We start from the raw sequence: 20,869 nt of genomic DNA, 5'->3' as shown, positions 1-20,869 counted from the left end.
TTTCTGTCCCTGCACAGCCATTGCCAGCCTGCTCTCCCCTTCAGCCTGTAGCAAACAGAAACAGAAAGTGCAGAAGTTACTGCTTTTAGACATTACTCAGAAGGATGGATATTTGAGGTTTCCTACTGCTAAGCAGCAGATTGTTGTTTGTGCTCGGTATATTGGACTGTAAATTCACTGAAGGCAACCTGGAAAACAAGAAGTGTGTTCTCAAACATGCACTAGCGGTGTCTGTGTGAGGTGTTGAGTATTCTCCACTGTCAACATGTTGTCAATAAGTTTTGGGAAAGCAGTATAAAAATAATCAAACATAAATAGTGAGAGAGAAAAGGGAACAGTACTGCACCTGTGACTCAAAAATGTGCAAAAGTAATTGCTTGAATTGATTAGGAAATACAGAGAATATTGCAGTTATGGAAATTTTATTATTATTATTTTCCATCCCAGGGATGACAGCTTTGGTTAATAAGCATTGTGTATATAATCAATAGAAAACTGTTGTTATCCCTAAAACACTGCCTGCTACATAGATGAGCTTAATGTGCTATAAGCACAGTGATGCAAATTTAGGATGCTTGAAAACCAAAATTTAACTGGAGAGTTGTTTGTTGGGATTATCTGTATAGACACAATCAGAGCATCTGTTTATACCTTACCTCTCTGTAAAGATGACCCACCATGCAGTACATGTAGCTCCCACTTAGAGGTAGATGGAGCTGTGGCTGCTCGCAATGGGCTTTTGCATCTCATAACAGAGGAAGTGAAAGAAGCAAACTCTCCCTAGGAAATAGCTTTATTCACAGTGTTTTTGTTGGGATAGTAATAATATACTTAGTTGATGAGATTACTATTTTCTCTTTATTCCAGTTATTCAGATAAATAACTGACTCTTCTCAGTGTGACTCATTGTGTTACAAAGCAGAAAAAGCTCACTAGGTCCTTCTCCATCATTATGCAACAGAAAAATGCAATAACTCAGGCTGATAGGGAGACGGGTCACACCTGCAAGCACAAGAAGCCCCACTGAAAACCCAGATCTTCCATGGAAGCTACAACAGATACAAATAACACTATTTGATAGAGCAAATTCTCAGCTACAAAAAAAAACTGTTTTTCAGTAATAATCACCACCGTTAGCTATGCATTCTTAGCAATGAACAAAAACCCACATGCTGTGCTTGTAAAAATCTGTACCGGCAGAGTTGACTCTCTGTATCACAGTTGCTATGATGGTGCTGTTGCTTGTAAAATGTTGCCCACACGGTCCATCTTTCATCAGCCCAAACAGATGGAAGTCAGAAGGTGTCAAATCTGGACTGTCTGGTGGGTGTGGTAGCACAGTTCAGCCAAGATTGGCAGTGTACTCCACAGTCTTCAAACTCGTAAAGGAACTTGATGTTATTGTGTTACAAGAGAAACGTTGTCTTCTCTGGCCTGACCCTGGGAGTTTGAGCCTTCAGCTTAGTCAGTGTTATGATGTGGTGGCCAGAGTTGATGGATTATCTGTGTTCCAGGAAATCCAGAAGGATCGCTCCTTTCCTAATTGTATGGGAACTGTTGAGTCACGGCACTGAACCACTGATTGATCACCTGAGGCACGGACTGGGTCAGCCATGGGAGCACAGGTGACGGTGATTCAGTTGTATGACCAGAAGGGGTGGAGCCTGGCTCCTACACGCCATTTAGGGGCTGACTACTGCTGTAGTGTTGCAGCTATGCCATGGCTGCCAGGAGCATGGCTTGTGTTTCATGGTGCTGCTGCTGATGTGCACTACCCACCTCCTCAACATGTTCACATCCACTGTTTGGTCACCAGAAGTGATCTGCAAGCATCAGTGAATGACAGTGGGTGCCATATTTTCCATGTGTACTTGCGTAACACCACAAAAAACAAAACAAAAAAAAAAAACAAAAAACCCAAAACCTGTTACTACTTGTAGGAACATCATTTGTCAAAAATGATAGATAATAATTTAAAGCCAATAGGACAGAATTTGCTTGATACTTATTTGATGTTCTCTTGCAACATTCTTTACAACTGACCATATCTGTAATGCTTTTCTTTCTACCTGATTGGTAGAGTTTCTGTCTGCCACATTCTGTCTGTGTTACACCAAATCTAGTGTTGCACATGGGAGTAGTAAAAGTTACCACAGACATGATTAAATAGGTTCAAACTTGAAAGAAAAATTGTAGATTTCATTTTAAGGAGAATGAATATCTTTTGGCTTATGAGAAATAGGTAAACTAGAATGTCCATGCTCTGAACATTTTGGTACCCTTTGTATTCATACTTTCCACAGTAACAGCTCTAAAGTGAGGATAGCTGAGAAGATTGTACGCTTCCTTTGTTTGCCTGATTTTGAGAGATCCCACCATCGAATTGTGCTTAGCATTTGCTAGCGTTTCAAATGCTGGCACCAGCAGCTGTCCTCTGATGAGCTGGTTCTCAAAGGTTCCATCGCCACTGATGCATACAGCTATCCATACTGGCTGGAAGACAAAAGTAGTGTTTATCCAAATGATATGCCAATGGAATAATCCCCAGCACTGTGAGGCTATCTCAGTTTTTGTATACTGAGGCTAGGGTTTCTACCAGAGTTCGTGTTATGTATTAGGCCTGATTTCTCTGCACTTTCAAGAAATCTCAGCTACTCTTTTGAACAGGCAGAGGAAATTATGCCGATAGGTCTTCCTTTTAAGGCTCTTCACAGGGCCTTAAAACCTATCTAATGTGTGCTAAAGTTGCCAGCCACAAGAGCAGCTGGAAAACATGATTGCTTTAGCAGCAGGTGTGTGGAGTGGGGTTTTGGGAACAGCCTGCCATTCCCTACACTTGGGAAATGCTCTCTTGGATGCTTAGTAAGAGAACAGTTACCAGGAACCCAACAGTATCCTTTTCCTCAGCCAAACCCCTCTGCTAATCACTATTCCCCAGAAAATTTGCCTGTTTTTTTTTTTTTTTACTGATGCAGTTTAGTTTGGTGTCACAGAATCACAGAATGGTCAGGGTTGGAAGGGACCTCAAGGATCATTAATCTCCAACCCCCTTGCCACATGTAGGGCCACCAACCTCCCCATTTAATACTAGACCAGGCTGCCCAGGGCCCCATCCAATCTGGCCTTGAACACCTCTAGGGACGGGGCATCCACAACCTCTCTGGGCAGCCTGTTCCAGCACCTCACCACTCTCTCTGTAAAGAACTTCACCCTGACATCCAACCTAAATCTCCCCTCCCTCAACTTAAAACCATTTCCACTTGTCCTGCTGTTATCTACCCTCTCAAAGAGTTGACTTCCCTCCTGTTTATAGGCTCCCTTTAGGTACTGAAAGGCAGCAATGAGGTCACCCTGCAGCCTTCTTTTCTCCAGGCTGAACAAGCCCAGCTCCCCCACCCTGTCTTCGTAGGGGAGGTGCTCTAGCCCCTCATTTATCTTCGTGGCTCTCCTCTGGACCCTCTCCAACAGCTCTCTGTCTTTCTTGTACTGGGGGCTCCAGAGCTGGACACAGTACTTCAGATGGAGCCTCTAAGAGCAGAGCAGAGGGGGACAGTCACCTCCCTGTCCCTGCTGGCCACCCTCTTTTGATGGAGCCCTGGATACCATTTGCCTTCTGAGCTCCAAGAGTACACTGCTGGCTAATGTTAAGCTTTTCATCCACGAGGACTCCCAGGTCCTTCTATGCAGGGCTGCTCTCAAGGACTGCTCTTTCCAGTCTATCAGTCTACTGTGTCAGTCTACTTTGTTGTGTCAGAATGATGCAAAGAAGACTTGGCAAGGCAAAGAGTCTGTCTCCCATTCTGTGTGTGTATGTGTGTGCACATGTACATATGTGTTTGATTTTCTACAAGAAATGGCCACTGGCATGGGGGCAATATAGCCACAGATATTGAATTTACTATTTCCAAAGTTTTCAAAGTAGGACAAACATTTAGAACTGATAACATGATCAAGAATCAATGCAGTTTTCCAATTTGAGCAAAAATCTTTTATTATTTATATGCCACATGTGCCCAAAATTAAAATAATTCTTTTAACAGGATTTACCTTTCATCTAGGAACCAAGGAGAAAGATGAAGAAGGTTTTGATTAAAAAACATCTTAAATATTTTCAGGCTGGCAATCAGTGTTTGATATCCATAGCCACCTGCACAGTATTAGTAGCAATTAGAAATCTTACTGTAATTAGGATTCATTATTACTTGGGACTGAATGTCAGGCAAAGCCACCTCTACTTCTGCTAATATTTATTGCTTCCATAAATAAGAATTTTATGAAGGATGCTCATTTTATATGTTGCAGGATCACAAACTTACATATTTGTGGGAGTCTCTGTGGCGCAATCGGTTAGCGCGTTCGGCTGTTAACCGAAAGGTTGGTGGTTCGAGCCCACCCAGGGACGAGCCACTCTTTCTGGGCTGTATCAAAACGAGAAGTGGCCCTCAGCATGAGGGAGGTGGGTGTTGTTATCCCTCTCTACTCTGCTATAGTGAAGCCCTACCTGGAGTTCTGCATCCAGGCCTGGGGTCTCCAGCACAAGAAAGATGTGGAAATTTTGTTTTGGAGAGGGTACAGAGGAGGGCCAAGATGATGATTCCTCTGCTGAACCACACCTCTCCTATAATGACAAGTTGAGGGAGCGGGGCTTGCTGGATCTGGAGAAGAGAAAGCTCTAGGGAGACCACATTATGGCCTTCTAATACTTAAAGGGAGCTTATAAGCAGGAGGGAAATTAACTGTTTACACAGGTAAATAGTGATAGGGCGAGGGACAACAATTTTAAAGGGAGATTTAAATTAAATGTTAACGGGACATTTTTCACTGAGAGAAAGGTGAGGCACTAGAATTAGTTGCCCAGAGAGGTTGTGGACACCCCACCCCTGGATATGTTCAAGGGCAGATTTATGGCCCCCACACCTTTATGCCTTTCTGTGTCATGTCAGGTGGTATGGAATAACACTGGGTCTAATTCAGGCCACCTGTCTTGGCTCTGCCTTGCCTCCCCCACTGCTGTGTTATGAAGTCTAGTGGTGCTTCAATTGCTCAGCATCAACCAAGATATCATTGTGATATTAATGGTGTACCAGCTGAAACCTGGACAATACTTTTTTTGCAGTGTTTATACAGCTTTGAAAGTCTGTATTACGGAATTTAAAAAATGTATGTACATCATTAAATCCTGGTGAAGACCAGGTAATGTCATTTTGGTAGTGTTTTGCTTTTCTTTAAGGAAGCCTTGTATGAGAGATTCAGTGTTTTAAGTGAATGCTTTTTTTATTCTTGTTTCTTTTTCCTGATTGAATACTTTGAAAGTAGAGTCATCTGTATGCCAACTTCAGCTGGTCTACTGCACTGAGTAGGATTCAGAAAGTGATTCTCAGGGTGGATTTAAAACTATTACTCTCCTCTGGAACAAACTGGGCACTGCATCCTTTTGTTTTCAAAGCAGTTACTGTTCTGACTGTAGGTGCTAATGTAAAATTTAGTGAAGTCTATTAACTTGTAATCTGACTTCTTTATTGATTTCTCTAATACACTTAATAAAACCTTATTTAAGAACACAGCTAGTGAGGAAGGAATTGCACAAAGTTCAGATTATTATTATTTTTTTAAAGCTATAGTATCAGAGAATGTCTCTTGTTTTCAGAAACATTGGAAATGATTGTTCAAACTGCCTTACTTTGTCCCACCCCTGACATTCCTGAAAGATAGGGCTTTGAGATTAGGACCATTTTGAGTGCTGCAATTAGACTACTTATCAAATTGCCAGTGAATAGGAAGTGGTGGTTTGGTTTTTGTAATGGGTATCCATTAAAGCATTATAGCCTTAAGATATTTCCAACTGGAGTTTTGCTTTTCACTTTGTGCAAAGGAGCTTGTCATGGCACACAGCCACGCTGCCCAGGACTATGGTAATCCCCTGATTGTTGGTGGCAGTTCTAATTCAAAGAAAGAATTTCTTAGAGGAAAGAGTGGACAGACTTTTTTACTGAATTCCTCCAACTGCCCTGTGTGGCAGCTTTGTTCTTGGAAATGCACGTAACTAAAGACCTAGCCTGCTCTGCAGCTTTTATTAGATTTCAGTAGGCATATTCACACTGATGAGCTATACCTTACCTGTCCCTAGAAGTGTAGCTATTCTTGATATTCTGACTAAATTGGTTTGCTCAGGACAGTACTGAGTGGTGGCTACTGTAAATAGTGTTATGATTGAGGAACTATGGCACTCTACCATGCTTCAGTTGCAGCAGTAATAATACCTTTTCTGAAAGAAATCTTTTTAAATATTTTCTAAGAATTTGATGACTGCAACGATGTACATAAAAAAGTTACAGTGTCTTATGGAGAAGAGCAAATGGGAAATCTGCTCAGAAAACTTATTAGGAATTGTAGCACAAATGCTTAGTCATGGCTTGAATCAGTGATTGAGCACCTGGGGGGGAAGGCAGGACCAACGCAGGGAAGCTCAGGTGTATGCAATGCATTTGAGTGACTGGAAGGGGTGGAACCAGGATCCACCCCTTCTCAAACCTCATTTAAGTGTTGGCAGTGGAGGCAAGGGTTTTTTTTTGCTGGCGATCTGTGTGTACTTGAGGTGTTCTGAAGGTAAGCAGTAGCTATCTTTTACTCCTGTGCCTATAGCTGTTACCTTTGAGCAAATCTTCTCTTGCTGTAGCCTAGGACCTTGCTGCTCTGCTGTTACTGCCGCACTTTCCATCATGTTACGGGAATCTATTTAGAATAGGGTCAGATCTTTTTTTCAGAATAAAAATATAGGAAAAAAATATTTTTTTTTTCTATTGCACGTTCCTCCATGTCATTCTATATCATTCTATAGTAATGCTATATGTAAGATATTTTGCTACTTTTTTTTTTTTTAAAGAACCAGCTATAGTTCTAGGCATACCACATATGTGATGGATGTATCTGACAACATAACAATTTGTTTTGTTGTTAGCTTGAAGTTAATAATAAATCTGCTTGTTTAAGAAATACAGTAGTTGAAAACCTTGGTACCAGTCACAGTAGCACAGCATGCTTCTCACTGGAGAGAGGTGAAAGATGCATATGAGCTATAAACCACAGAGGCAGCTAGCATCCAGAATTTTCTCTGGAGAGAAACAAGCAGGCAAGAAGTGGTAACGCTTATTATTTATTGTCTTGAGGAATTCTTAACTTACTATCTGAGTCACCTTGTCTTTCGCATTAATTTTTCTCATTTGATAGCACGGTGAATTTATATTGTCAGTTCCATACATGTATATTACAGATCTTATGGTATCTTTTATCACTAGATTGATCCACACTATTGTATGATTAGGATTTGTCATCTTATGCTTTCAGTATTACATTTGACTATACGTTGGCTTTTCAGTATAGTGATTTTTTATGCCTTCAATCCATTAGACATCTTAATATCCTTGGAGTTTACTAAACGTTGTCCAAGTGTATTCAAAGGTTAACATTTAAGTTGGATAGTAATAGATAATTACAGAATTCATGTGGTCCTATTCTTCATATATCCTCTCTTCTACTTTCTGTCTCTGTGAACTTGTGATTTATTAGTCGTTTTGTATCATTAATTTTCTGTTAAGTTACTTGTGTTTATAATATTTTAAGCCATTTTCTATCTTTAATAAGCATTATTAATTATTAATAAGCATGCTTAATAGCATTGTTTCTTAATACTGGTATGGTCTAGATATTATATAACTACTTCATATGTTGAATTTTGAAAAAATAGCTCATTTTTCTGAAAGGGAAGAAAAGGGGGGTGAATAACTTATCTTTAACCATTCATATCCTTAAAGAGTATACTCTCCCCTCTGCTTTTCCACAAATATTCCTTCAGCATTTTCTTGGAAAGGAAAGATGGAAATAAAAATACTTGGGACAATTTCTTGATTTATTCCATTCCATGAAACTTCAGAAGGCTTCTCTGCAGCCTACTTCTTGAAGTTCTTGAGGCACAAAATATCCCCAAACTACTGCTGTCTGCAGGGAAATAAACCATCTTCTCTACCTATAACTGATGATTTGTGGAGGGAAGGAATTAAAATTTTGTCCTGTAGTTTAGCATTTTATCTTCTGGCTTTTTTCATTTATTTCCTTTGCTTACAATACTGCTTTTTCCCTGATGGGGTTGAAAAAAGAAAAGATCAAGGAGCAGAGAGCAGATTCTGTGCAGTTATACTCTGAGTTCACATCCATCTCCACCTACTGTTAGAATATTTAGTTGTCACAACGAAAGTTGGGCACAGAGACTTTATCTTCTCTTTGGTTTCTGGGTATGCATGATATACTAATGAGTATATCCAGGGCTAATTTTTCTTAGCTCAAAATTGCAAGCAAAAAAGTGATATTTTTTTTAATGTGTAGTAACATGGGAATTAACTTAAGGAAAGTTTAACAAGTTCAATGTGTTTTATTCATAAAAAGTAGCATTACTTGTACAAAAGTCACATGCATAATGACACGAGGAATGATGTGTTAGGGCTTGGCCCAGCTGGCTGCCAACCTCACACCAAGTTGTTTACCTCTCTCCCTTGCCTCAGCAGGCTTGGGGGGGGGGGAGGGAAATATGAAGAAATAGGGAGATCAATTTCACCACAGTTATACTGCATGTCTTCAGTGATACAACAGGCAGGGCAGGGTGGCTGCAGTCAGGACATAGCAGTTCATTGCTGCTGCTCTTGTTCTTTTCATCTGCTCCATCAGAAGACCATCGCAAGTTTGTGGTACAAAGGAACATGGGTTAGTGGGCAATATTAGTGGTAAGTGGATAGTGGGACTAAACAGTCTTAGAGGTCTTCCTCCAACCTTAATTATTCTATGATTCTAAGTCTTCTATGGGCTTCAGTCCCTCCAGGAACAACTGCTTCATCACTGGCCATCTCCTCTTCCTGTTTCTGTTGTTCTGCTTTCAGTGGTTTCTGCCTTTTCTTAAATACGCTTTTAAAGTTGTGCCCCAGCTTTGCTGATGTACCAGCTGCGTCCTGGTACAGAGGGGCTTGTGGAGCTGTATGAGGTGTAGTGTCTGTGCAGGGCAGCCCCAGCCTCACCTCGAGGAGGCCACACCTGTAGCCTCTCTGTTACCAGCAGACTGCCACCTACACCCAATGCAGGTACACAGCGTGAATGTCTTCATTAAAACTGGTAGCACTGGTGACGGTGACCTCTTTGGGAGGTATTACTGGGGACTTTCTGGGAGCAGTGAATGCTGGTAAGTAAGGACAAAGGCTACAGGTTTCCTAATTTTTCTAGTGCTGAATGCACAGAAAACAAATTGCTTGCTTTCCTCATGCTTTACATTTGTGAGCCAAATACAGCTGAAACAGACCAGAACTGTACACGTAAGATTTAGTATGGACTATTAGATGGAGGCTGCCATTCCTCTGTGATTACTGAATTTTCTATTTCATGCCTTTGTAGTTACGCTTGGAATCATTAAACATGAAGCCTGCACAGCTTAGCCTGAAATGACTGTGTGCTGGAAGTAATGTTGCTAATTGCTATTACTGTTGCTAATGGCTAAAGAAAGACCAGTAGGATCGCAGGAGAAAAAAAGGAAATTGGGTATTTTAACCAGACTAATGCAGATTAAAACATAGCTAATAAGCCTCATGTGAAAAGCTTATATTTGAATTACAAGAAAATTACATTTCTGGAAATTAGTATTCCATTTAAAGTCTTGTTTGTTCATCACTTTGTACACTGGGATAATGTTTTGAAGGTATTCATGATAGTAGAAAAAATAAAAATATAATGTTTTTCATTTTTAAGTAAGATTCTAAATGTTAAATTAATACAGGTTGCATAGTAAAAAATAAATAAATTGCAAAATCTTTCAATTTTTTTTTTTCATAACCTAATATGAGATGGCTGAATTTGCAGATTTCTTTCTCTTTTTCTTATAGAAGTAGAAGAATAAGTTTGAGTTCTGATTTTTTTTTTTTGTTTTTCTAATTTTATTAGCTTACTGTGTAGTTCTGCTTTCTGATATGTAGCAAGATCTTTATTATTTTATGTCTGTGGTTTGTTGCTTATGAAGGAACATAGTGATAATTGGTAAACCCATATTATTTACAGGATTTCTGGAGTGAATTCACAAGGAAGCAAACCACATGACATCTGGATGGTGGGAGGGATACTGTAGAACAGTAGAAGTAGCTGTTTATGAAACTTGCTTTCAGAAATATTTTCTACTGTCAAAAAGATCATTTTGTACATTACCAAACATCTGTTTAGAACAGCCGGATAGATAATTTTCCTGTGAAGAAATATAGAAGAGTCAACTCTCGAAATCCTTGGGGATTGACTCCCTGGAAACTTGAGACGTGAACAGAACAAGGCCTCATAGAAATTAATGTTCCCAACAGCATTCTGTTTCATACCTCAAAATGCATTTCTCAGATCTTTCACAGTATTGTAATAAGAATCATTTTAAAAGGACTTGAACTGCTAATTAGTGCTTTGTCCCAACTTGTCTTCTGCCTCTGCTAGGCTTTCAGAGCACATGCAAATATTTCCACATACTTTCTGGCATGCATGTATCTGAGAAATAAATGCATATCTTCATGTAATTGTATGAGGGTTGCTTCAAAAACAATGTCTGCTATTTTGTTATATTGGCCCACAACATTGGAGACAGATCTTGTTGGTATTGCAGTAGAGAATGAACCTTCCCACCAGTATTCCATTATGTTTTGTTGCTATGTCACAGCTCGCAGTAGAGGAGCAGGCTGACAAAATGGCATCTCAAGTGGAAGCACTCATGAAGTAAAGGTGCATCACTGAATTCCTCTCTGTGGAAAAAATGACACTCACTGACATTTATATGGCCCAAGAGAATTTTTCAAATGCTGAGGAAGACCTTTTGCAATTCTGTTGGCCATGGGATAGAATTGCAAACATTAGAAATAAATGTGTAGAGAAAATATGAAAGGAGCTTACCAAAGCAAAAATATTCCTCTGGCAAATTTCCTTTCTGAAAAAGGTGAAAGAGATAGGAAAGCAGCAATTTAAAAATAAATTGCAGTAGGGAAATTACTGTAGACAGAAGAAAGCAGTGACTGGCTCTGGAGAAAAAAGAGTTGTAGCCTTTTTTAGTGGCGAATTTGAGTTCATACCTTGATGTTTAGAATGTGCTATATCCTTAGATGGTCAGTATGAAATGCATTGTTCAACATACATGTATGTGGACAGAAACACAGGTGTAAGCTTTCTCTGCTCTAGTCTTGGAAATGCAGTATTCACATGACTGGGCTGAGATAAGCTTTCCTCTGAGGGATTCTGTTAGTTCTGACTTGATGATCTGATACTATGGTTATGTGTTTTTTGGACCAAAACAGTCATATCTCAGGTGAGAGCACTCAGCAGGGGACCTACTTCTGCCTACAAAATGCACTCAATTCATCTGATCAATGGAAGGTTGACAGGATGAAAAGTCTCCCCTGGTTCTTCCCTTATGATCCAATAGTGTTTAGCTTGCGAAGCTGGGTTGATCGCACTGAACTTCCTGCATGACTGAAATTGAACATCATAGTATCCTATCTCGAAAGCCATCATTTTAGAATATGTCAATTTCAATGAAAAGAATAAAAATGAAGGGCATCTCACTTCTTTAAATTCTGAGACTATATTTATGTCTCTTCTGTGATTTATACTAGTATAATCATGATTAGTTTTACTCTTCTAGTGAGGGCTGCTCCAGGTAATCCAACTTTTAAGTATAGATTCACAATAAACACCAGGTAATAAAATATAATTACCTTAATTCTGCATTAAAAAAAAATCTTTCTATTCTCATTAGGTACGCCCTGAACTCTAACTCCAAATGTATTTATTGTATTTTCTCGTTGCTTTTTAAAGTAATTTTGATGTTAGAGATGAATCATGAGTTTGCTGTCATTAGGAGTGAAACTAAATGCTGTATCACTGCTGCTGGAATCTTCAAGGATAATCAAAAGAACTCAGTAACAACATAATTCTGTCGTTTAAATTGCTGACATGCTATGTTTCTGATATGACCTGAAGTTGGATTTGTTAATGGAATTCTTGCAAAAGAGGAAAATTTCTCCATTTCATTTACGTATTAACTCAGATAATTTGCCTTGTGAGGTCAGACTTTGTTCTTTCCAACATCAGATAGTTCCAAAAATTTGAAATGAGCTCAGTTAGTTCTTTGGTAGCCAAATTTATTCTGTGGATGTGACTGTTGAGAGCACCAAGTATTTTTCTAAATAAATTCTAAGTATTCTTGCATTGCTTTGGTTCAGAAAGTCATTTTTTGCCTTTTTGTCCTCTGCAATATGAGTCCTCATTCCAGATAAATTATTATTTTCTAGAGAACAAATAGTGAAGTTATTGTTGCTAAGGAAATGAACTAAAAAATTGGTAGTAGTTTCATGGAAAATGAGACAAGATTAGTTACCTTTAGAGTACCTGCGATTGGATAAGGCCAAGTAGAAGTCAACTATGATTTCTGATCATCTTCAAACTGCCAATGTCCTTTTGATTGAAAGTTGATGCTGTAGGTGACATTTTTGTGTGTGTGTGTGCTTGATCAGTGGAGTCAGCAGTAGAATATTTCTAGGACACATCAGACTTACATGCATGTTCAAATCTTTATGGGAGAACTTGCTCAAAATTTTACTTTCCAGGAAAGTTTCTGTATCAGTTGAGATACTTATTGAGAACAATTCTGGTGTGGGATGCTCCTGGCAGAAATGCTTGGATGTTAATGGTAAAGATAATTCTGTTTCTAACACTGAAATTTAAGTACTCTGTTTTGGGATAAGGCCTGCAAATCACTCCTCCGTGATTATGAAGGACTGTGAGTTTAGAATATATTCTGTTGCGTCTCTAAGATTTTTTTAGCTTTTAAAAGCTACAGAAGAGTAAAAAAGAAGTCCTAAGTGAATTCTATTGTTGGTGTGTTGCTATAAAGAAGTTACTCTAACTTGCAGAATAGGTACAGTGAACTAGTGTGTTATTTAGAAAAGAAAATGGGGGCATGACATTTCATTATTTTAGAATGGATATGTTGTTACCTAGAATTGCTTTGATTAATGAGGAAATACAAGATTAATCTGCAATAACAATTACATTATAAGTACTAGAGTGAACTTCACATAAGAGATTTATGAAGCTGATAAGAATCTGTCACATTGGTTAATGTATTAAGGTCTAGGGAATGAAGTTAAGATGTTCTTTTTACAGTGTTCTGTATTTGATTTTTCCATTTGTACGTTGTTTCTGTTTTGTAGTTAGATCTCTCTTCATCTTTCCCTTACCCAAGTACTCCAGTCTCTTCCCATGCTACGTCCATCCACGCATCTCTCATTGTGGACCCCATTATGCTCAACATATCTTTCTTGATCTTTCTTAATCTCAGCTGTTTCTTTTGTGAGATCCCTTCCTTCCCTATTGCTGATTCTCTTCCTTTGCACTGAAGAGTCACAGGGCTCTATAACAGTAGACCTTTTCATGGTTAAATCTGATTCTTACTTCAGAAGCATGAAGACTTGGAAGGACTGCATTCCTCCAAGAGCAAAGCTTCTATGATAGCTTATGGGGCAAAGCTGAAGCTTTGGAGAATCAGGAAACTTCACTGAGACAGAACTGATCGTGCTTTAGATGCCTCAGTTATCAGTGACATATATTCTGTACATCCAAGAAAAAGTTACTTAGGCCACGTGGAAGTCCTGAAAATGTGTCACTTGTTAGTTCCCTTGAAGTTGGTAGGAACTGGCTTCTTAGGGAAAATGGACAGCATGGGCACTGTAATCTTCACGTGTAGCAATAGCTGAAGCAGGTGTAAGCCCCAAATGTGGGTGGTTTGGAGGTTCCCTGCTGATTGAGTAATGATCTGGAAAAGGTAAAGTGCTGTTTGCCTTTAGATTTGGAGACCTATACATCTGATTTATTTCTTTTAAACAGACATGCAGGAGGAGTGTTATATGCTATGCATGCTAAGCTGTTCCTGTGTTTCTGGATAGAAACAGATGTCGAGAATATGTTTTTGCAGAGGATTTTGCCATTTTCCTCCTGATGTACCATAGAATTGTCTTGGGTATTTTTTTTTCCAAAATCAGAGATTTCTGTGTAAACTGATGTCTTCTCTTAAAAAACAAAACACAGAAAACAAAAACAAAAAACAAAACAAACACACAAAAAAAAACAACCCAAAAACCAGTAATAATAACCTAAAATCGTTTCCATGATTTTTAAGAGAAACAAGATTGCTATATTTAAAATAAGATTTCAAATGTTTCTCTATTTTGTTTTTCACTGAGACTTGGCATCATCTTATTTTCACTGTTTTTACACACAGTGCAGTATAATATTCCATCTAACAACTGGCTATTTTGGACAGATTTTCTGCTGTGATTTTTTTCTTTTGAAGCAGAGGATATAATTACTCTGTAACAGAATGGAAAGGGTAAGTGGAGAAGTCAATGTTAGATTCAGTGTTTACTGATGTGTATCATACAGTCAAATACTTGCCTGCTTTGCTAGAATTTGCACTGCTTTTTCTGTAAACAGTGAAATGCATTTACTAAGTATATAAGACAGGCAAGATTTGACCTACTGTGAAATAAGTATCAATAATGAGGCACAAATGTTCAGCTACAAAACAGATCTATGATGTCATCTTGCAGTACTGTGCAAGAATGGTTTAATCTAAAAACTAGCACTGTCATGGCATACTAGAAATTCATATATTCTTAAGTATATATATTGCTGTGAACTTAATAGATGTGTGCAAGTGGCTAGTTATTATCAATAACCAGAGAGCTATTGCACAGAATTTGCTGATGTATGCTACAAAACAAAACAAAACAAAAAAGCCCACAAAACCAGCCAGTGAAACAGCAGTGCTTGAGGTATCTGAGTTGCAACTCTTAGGATGCTTCCAAAAGCTGGAACTTTTCTGTGAGCCACAGGTTCCTCGGTAGGAGAAGAAACATGGAGGAGAAAAAAAGCCCACCTTTTCTTTAGATAAGGGGCTAAGGAGGAAAAAAGATACTGACTTGCTGAAATTAAACAGCTGGTGATAGGAAAATTAGGTGAAAAAGTATAGTAGAAAGAAGAAAAGGGAAGTACATGTAGAAAAACAAAGAAAAAAAATCCCACTAAACCACAACAAAACAACGCTAAACTAAGACAGTGTAGAAAGAGTAGTCTAAGGGGAAATGAGGCCAGTATACAGAAGACTATGTAAAGGATGAGAACAGAAGGGAGAGAGATCTGAAGACAGAAGGCAGAGCAGAAGGGAAAGGACTGAGGATTCATACCACTGTCAGGAGGAGGCAAATCTGTGTGACTGATATTTTTCTTTCCAGGACAAGAAAAGAAGGTGATGGACTGAACGTTAAGACAAAGGTATAAAACAAATTTTAAAGCAAGCTGCAAGGGAATTTGGCTACTGCAAGACTGTAGAGCTGTTTTTACTGGGCTCATAAAAGTGATGCTCTTTCCGTGTGTTTTTGTCTAAATATCTCACAGCAGAAGGGCTATTTCCAGCGAAATGCTTGCTGACTATTTTGAAGAGCTACTACAGCATTTCAGTATGTCATCTTCCCTATAGATCAGAGCCTTCCTGGGTGGTGAGTCTGGCTCACACAATGTTTGTCTGCTGCTAAGTTGAGCTATCACTGAACCACTTTTGATGATTCCTGATACACAGTCTGGACTCCTTGTGTTTAAAAAGGGAAGTGCTTTCTTCCTTCACTATTTTATTTGTGCCAAGCTTTTGGCCTTAACCCCTTCTGTGCCATGTTGAGAAGTAGCAGGTTTGTACACAACAAGTCTGTGTCAGGAGCCTCAGAAAGCATAATACCTGTTGACCGCAAGTAAATCGAATGGAGACAGGACTGCATTTATATTGGTGTTTTATTTCAGAGTCCAATTCTGAATCATTTCTCCTGCTGATCCCCTGCTGTGTGTTGGCTTGGTTTACGGAGAGGTTTTGTTTTTTGTTTTGCATGAACTAGAATCCTTTTTGGGAAAAGCTACCAAAGCTTCACTGCAGGTGAGAGCTGAAATGTCCTCTGGCCTCTCCTGGGTGTATATGGATACCTATGTCCCTTGAATATCTATGAACTGCAAAATGAGAAAGCGCAGTACAGGTCACCAAACTGAACACAGTTTGCAGAAAGATTTCTGAATATCATGTAAATGTAGGAACTTGTGCAAGATACTTGCTTATGGAGACATTACTGTATCCTTCTTTCTTTTTTCATCAATTAGTAAAGTGAATCGTGCAGTACTGGGAGTCGAGTTTCAAGACGCTGGTAGAGCATGCATTTTTCCAAATCCAGTGAATGAGAGACTGCATTTCTCAGAACAGTTCCAGACTTTGATTGCAGTTACCTGAGGAGTAAAAACGTGTATGTGTGTGTATAGCAGGTGATGGACACCATGACAGCTAAAAGCAGTCGCAGATACTAGGTGACTGCAGCACCATATGGTTTTCATTTGGAATTCAGCCTTCCAATGGAACTTTTTCCTTGCCCTCTAATAAATCTGTATCTATATACAGTGAGGTAGAAGACTGTCCAGGGTAGGTGGCCGTATTAACGGCCCTACTGTTCCTTTTTTGTTCTATTACAGAGCTATTCCTGCTTCATAATCTACAGCGTTTTCTGTATGTGGGGTTAACCTCAATACTGAGCATTTGGACTATCAGGCACTAGCTGCTGTTGCGCTTTGTTAAGGGATTTGATTCTAAATCTTAGTGTCAGTGTTATATTCAAAACAGTAGCTTAATGTGGAAAGTTTTCTTCCTGATCTCGTTTACCAGAAAAGCAATCCTGAGCAGTTCTCAGTAAGATACTTTCCCATGAAAATTCAGACTCTGACAACTGTTTGTTTGTTTGTTTTGTTTTTTCCTCTCCAAAAGGCAGTTCCCACATGTATCTGGTCAGGGCAAACCACCTCTTATTATACCACTTGGACACTGCTCCCATCTCCGGTTACTGAAGTACTAGACTGGTGTTTGCCAAATACAATATATTATCTTTAAAAGATCATGTGATATCCTTTCTCAGTGTTTTATTTGTTCTCTGTGGCAATCAAATGCATCTCTGTAGCTTTTTTTCATTCCTGTTTAATACTAGGTTGAGCTATCACAGCCTTTCCTGGGATTTGGGATAATTTTTCAATTACCTTCAAGACCCTTCAAAGATATTTCACAGTTTTCAACATCGTCTTTCATAAGTATTCACTTTGTGCTTGCTTGCTTTCTAAATAAACCAAATTGTAAATCTGGATGTCTGTCTGTCTTGTCCTGCTATTCTCTGTGTGACTCTGATTGAGGAGCAGCTGAGGGAGCTGGGATTTTTTCCTCTGGAGGAGTCCCAAGGGTGACCTTATTGTTCCCTGTGGCTGCTGCAGCGAGGTGGAGGTTTGGCCTCTTCTCCCAGGTAACAGTGATAGGATGAGAGGGAATGGCCTTAAGTTGTGCCAGGGGAGATTCAGGTCGGATATTAGGAGAAGCTTAATCTTTGGAAGAGTAGGCAGGCACTGAAATTGGCTGCCAGGGACGTGGAGGAGTCATTGTCCCTGGAGGTGTCCAAGAAATGGATAGATGAAGCACTGGGGGAGACATGGTTTAGTGGGCAATATTGGACGTAGATGGACAGTTGGACTAGATGATCTTCAAGGTCTTTTCCAAGATTAATGATTCAATGATTCTATGCTATCCAAAGCAGGACACTTGCAGCAGAATTTTTTTTTCTTCAGGTTGTAACTGTCACTAAATCTTTATTTTTTGGCCAAAATATGGGACCTTGGTGAATTATTTCAGCTGAAACTGAAGCTGCTGATCTGAGTCCAGTTATTCTCCAGGACAATCAGTTTATTTTTAAAAGAATACACAACTTTCTGAATACAGTGAAAGCTATTTATTATTTTCTTGTGCACATTTTCCATCCCTATCCTTAGTACGTTCTACTTCTGCTCCTTGCAGGATTGCAATTACCAGGGAGGTAAACAGGTGCTAACTGCTTCATTTTCTGAACTGCTCCAGGGAGATTGTGCTAGTGATGCTATTGTGACTGCCTCTGTCCCACATTCCCAGTATGGATGCATCCGCCCTTGCCTTGTCAGGATCGCCCTCATGACTTCTCTGTCACTCTAATACTGTTTTTTTTGTTTGTTTGTTTGTTTTGTTTGTTTTGTTTTTCTCCAAACACAAAGGCACAGAGCTTTAACCAAGCAATCCCTTAATCCCTGTGTTGATAGCCACTGTTAGGTCAGGGTTGTTAATAGCAAATCAGTGAACTGTTGGAGCACTTGGCACAGAGATTGGAAACAGTTCAGGTACTGGTGTCCTGATATATTTCACATGGGCATTACCAAATTATTGAGAGAGATTACTGGCTCTCTTCAGCTAGTATGGCTTAGTATTGGATGGAATTTGTTGAGATGTTACTGCCTTGAGTGGTTTCCTCTCACTGTTTCTATTACCGGTATATAAAGAGGTTGCTGCTTCCTCTGTGTCTGGCATATAGACACCTGTCAAGTTGAACAAAACCTATGATTGTTCAAATCATGGGCTCACTCGCTGATGACCCCTAACGCTTTCAAAAAAAAATTCCTACAGCTTAATTTTGTTAATCTGTGTGGAATTTTAAATACTGGCATTCTACACAATCCATCTGTACAGTAAAGACTTATAATAATAATAATAATAATAATAATACTCATTAAAAAGGCCTATAATTGGTATAAACCGGCCTGCTGGCAAGAAATCAATTTAAAAATATTGACTGTACTTGCGGAAATAGGACTTGCATGTCCTTATAGTGTTTGGCAGCACCCATTTAAGAGTACCTGCACCTATCTCAGTTCATTCAAACTTTATTTTACTCAAAAGTACTTCTGTAAAAACTTCTTTTTCCACTCAAAAGAGAACTTCCTTCTGCAGTGATTAATACTTCAATATCTTGCGATGCTTGTCAGTTGATCTAAACTAACAAAGCTAACTGCACTTGCCTTCGCGTTTTCCCTTCAGTGAACAACTTATGCATAGCTTAGCCTTGGTATAAAGTTATATAAAGTGTCTGTAATAGTTAAAATAAATATAAAGCTAAGTTTCTTCCTTACGTCATAAATTAATTGAATAAACAAATTGATTCTAGGCCACTAGCTGTGCAGTGCAGTACAAGGAATGGCTCAAATCCAATGGCCCAGTGATGAAATAGATAGCAATTGATTCCAGTGCACCTACACTTGATCTCATGTTGCAGATAAGTGAATAGTAAAAAGAACTTGGTGATTCTTGATGAATTTTCGTTAGTAAATGAATATTATCTTATATTTGTGGAAACAAAAGTCAAGGAAGGGAACAGGTTGAAGACAATCTGCTTTTCTGTATAAGAAAGGAAAGACGATAGAGGAAACACAAATGTTCTAGCAAAAATAAAGTTTTTCTTTTTACATCCAGATTTTTTGAGTAGCTAACATATATTTCAGTGAATTAATTTACTTTAATTATTGAGAGGTATTTTTTTTAAGTGTTTTCAGAGTACTTAAGAATAATTCAGTGTTGTGAGAATCACTAACAAGGTTAGTTAAAAAGCATTTGCTAAGTGTGTTCTGTTGTATCCTGAAACGTCTGCTGTTTAATAAAATATGTATATTATCACAGAAGGATGCTAATGACTTAAAGTTTGTGAAATCTTTGTATTTAATCATGATAAATTTTCTTGTATATTTAGCTGTTATCAATGCAAGGAGATTTTAGTCGTATGCAGCTGTTAGCTCCACTTGGATATTACATTTTTTTCAGTGGACAAATACATCTCTTTTTCATAAGCAAGAGAAAAAAAGTTTGCGTTAGCTCTAGATAATTTGTTTTATAGTTCTGTTTCATTTCCTTTAAGAATAAGTTTCTGAGAAGATACTTATTTTCATATCTAAACTGTTTAAAAATAATAATAGTAATAAAGTTAAATCATTTAATTTTCAAAAAATGCAAGCAAAAGATTTTTCCACTTTTTTCAATTTTCTTATTTACTTCATTCATTTGAAGGTCACCTATTCACCACCTTTGCCCAAAATCATAGTTAATTTTGTTCTTTCACTAAGCTGCATTTTTAGAAAATTTATTATCCATAAAAGTAGTTCATCCACTTTCAGCAATTTTTATTTTTTCTCAGACTATTACTTCACAAATAAAAATATTGCTGCCTTTGTCTTCAAATGTGTAAGTACATCGAGGGTTATTTTATGCAGTAGTGAAGATTTGTTGATCAAGTCATTCATATTCTGTATTACAATCGAAGAAGTACTGATGCAAATCCCAATGAAATTTAACAATTTACACTTTAAAGTACAACCTTTTCCTTTCCAGATCTTTTATGTTCTAGTGCGTGATTTTTCTGTTTTTGTGATCAAGTTCATAAGAAACATTTTCAACGCTTTGTATCAACAGCTCTTCTTTTTATTGCATTTGCTCATAGGTGACATTTATGGAACAGATCTACTTTTTTGAGAAATTACCAGTCGCAGTTTTCCTTAAAGCACGCTAGATAGTAAAGCTTGAGAAAATTTCAGTGAAGCTAGGTATTTTTTTATTTGTATGAAATCAATTATTTGGTAGAATGACTCATGGAGCTCTGTGTAAGATTATCCTATGAACATCTAATATATTATTAAAAAAAAAGCAGTTCTTATTAAAATTCGGAATTTCTACCTCTAATACTTTGCTGTATGTAAGGATGTATTTGTCCACTGAAAAAGTGTATTAAGTGGAGATAACTGTTGCATAAGACAAAAACTCTTCTTCACAAGCAATGGAAAAAAGAGGATGGGATAATGGGCTGTAGGTAGGAAACATTCATGACTCTCACAACTTTAC

At 38.3% G+C, this 20,869-nt stretch overlaps 1 non-coding gene across 1 annotated transcript; it reads left to right on the top strand.

Annotated features, from left to right (window-relative positions):
- Positions 1 to 4,328: 4,328 nt before the first annotated feature.
- Positions 4,329 to 4,402, top strand: TRNAN-GUU (transfer RNA asparagine (anticodon GUU)). The gene has a single exon. It is a non-coding gene; the product is annotated as a tRNA-Asn (tRNA).
- The last annotated feature ends 16,467 nt before the right edge of the window (positions 4,403 to 20,869 follow it).

The sequence above is a fragment of the Meleagris gallopavo genome, chromosome 6, assembly GCF_905368555.1.
Source record: "Meleagris gallopavo chromosome 6, MGAL_WU_HG_1.1, whole genome shotgun sequence".
NCBI classification, from domain to species: domain Eukaryota; kingdom Metazoa; phylum Chordata; class Aves; order Galliformes; family Phasianidae; genus Meleagris; species Meleagris gallopavo.
Note: the sequence above shows the minus strand (reverse complement) of the source record. Positions and strands in the feature narration are given on the sequence as shown.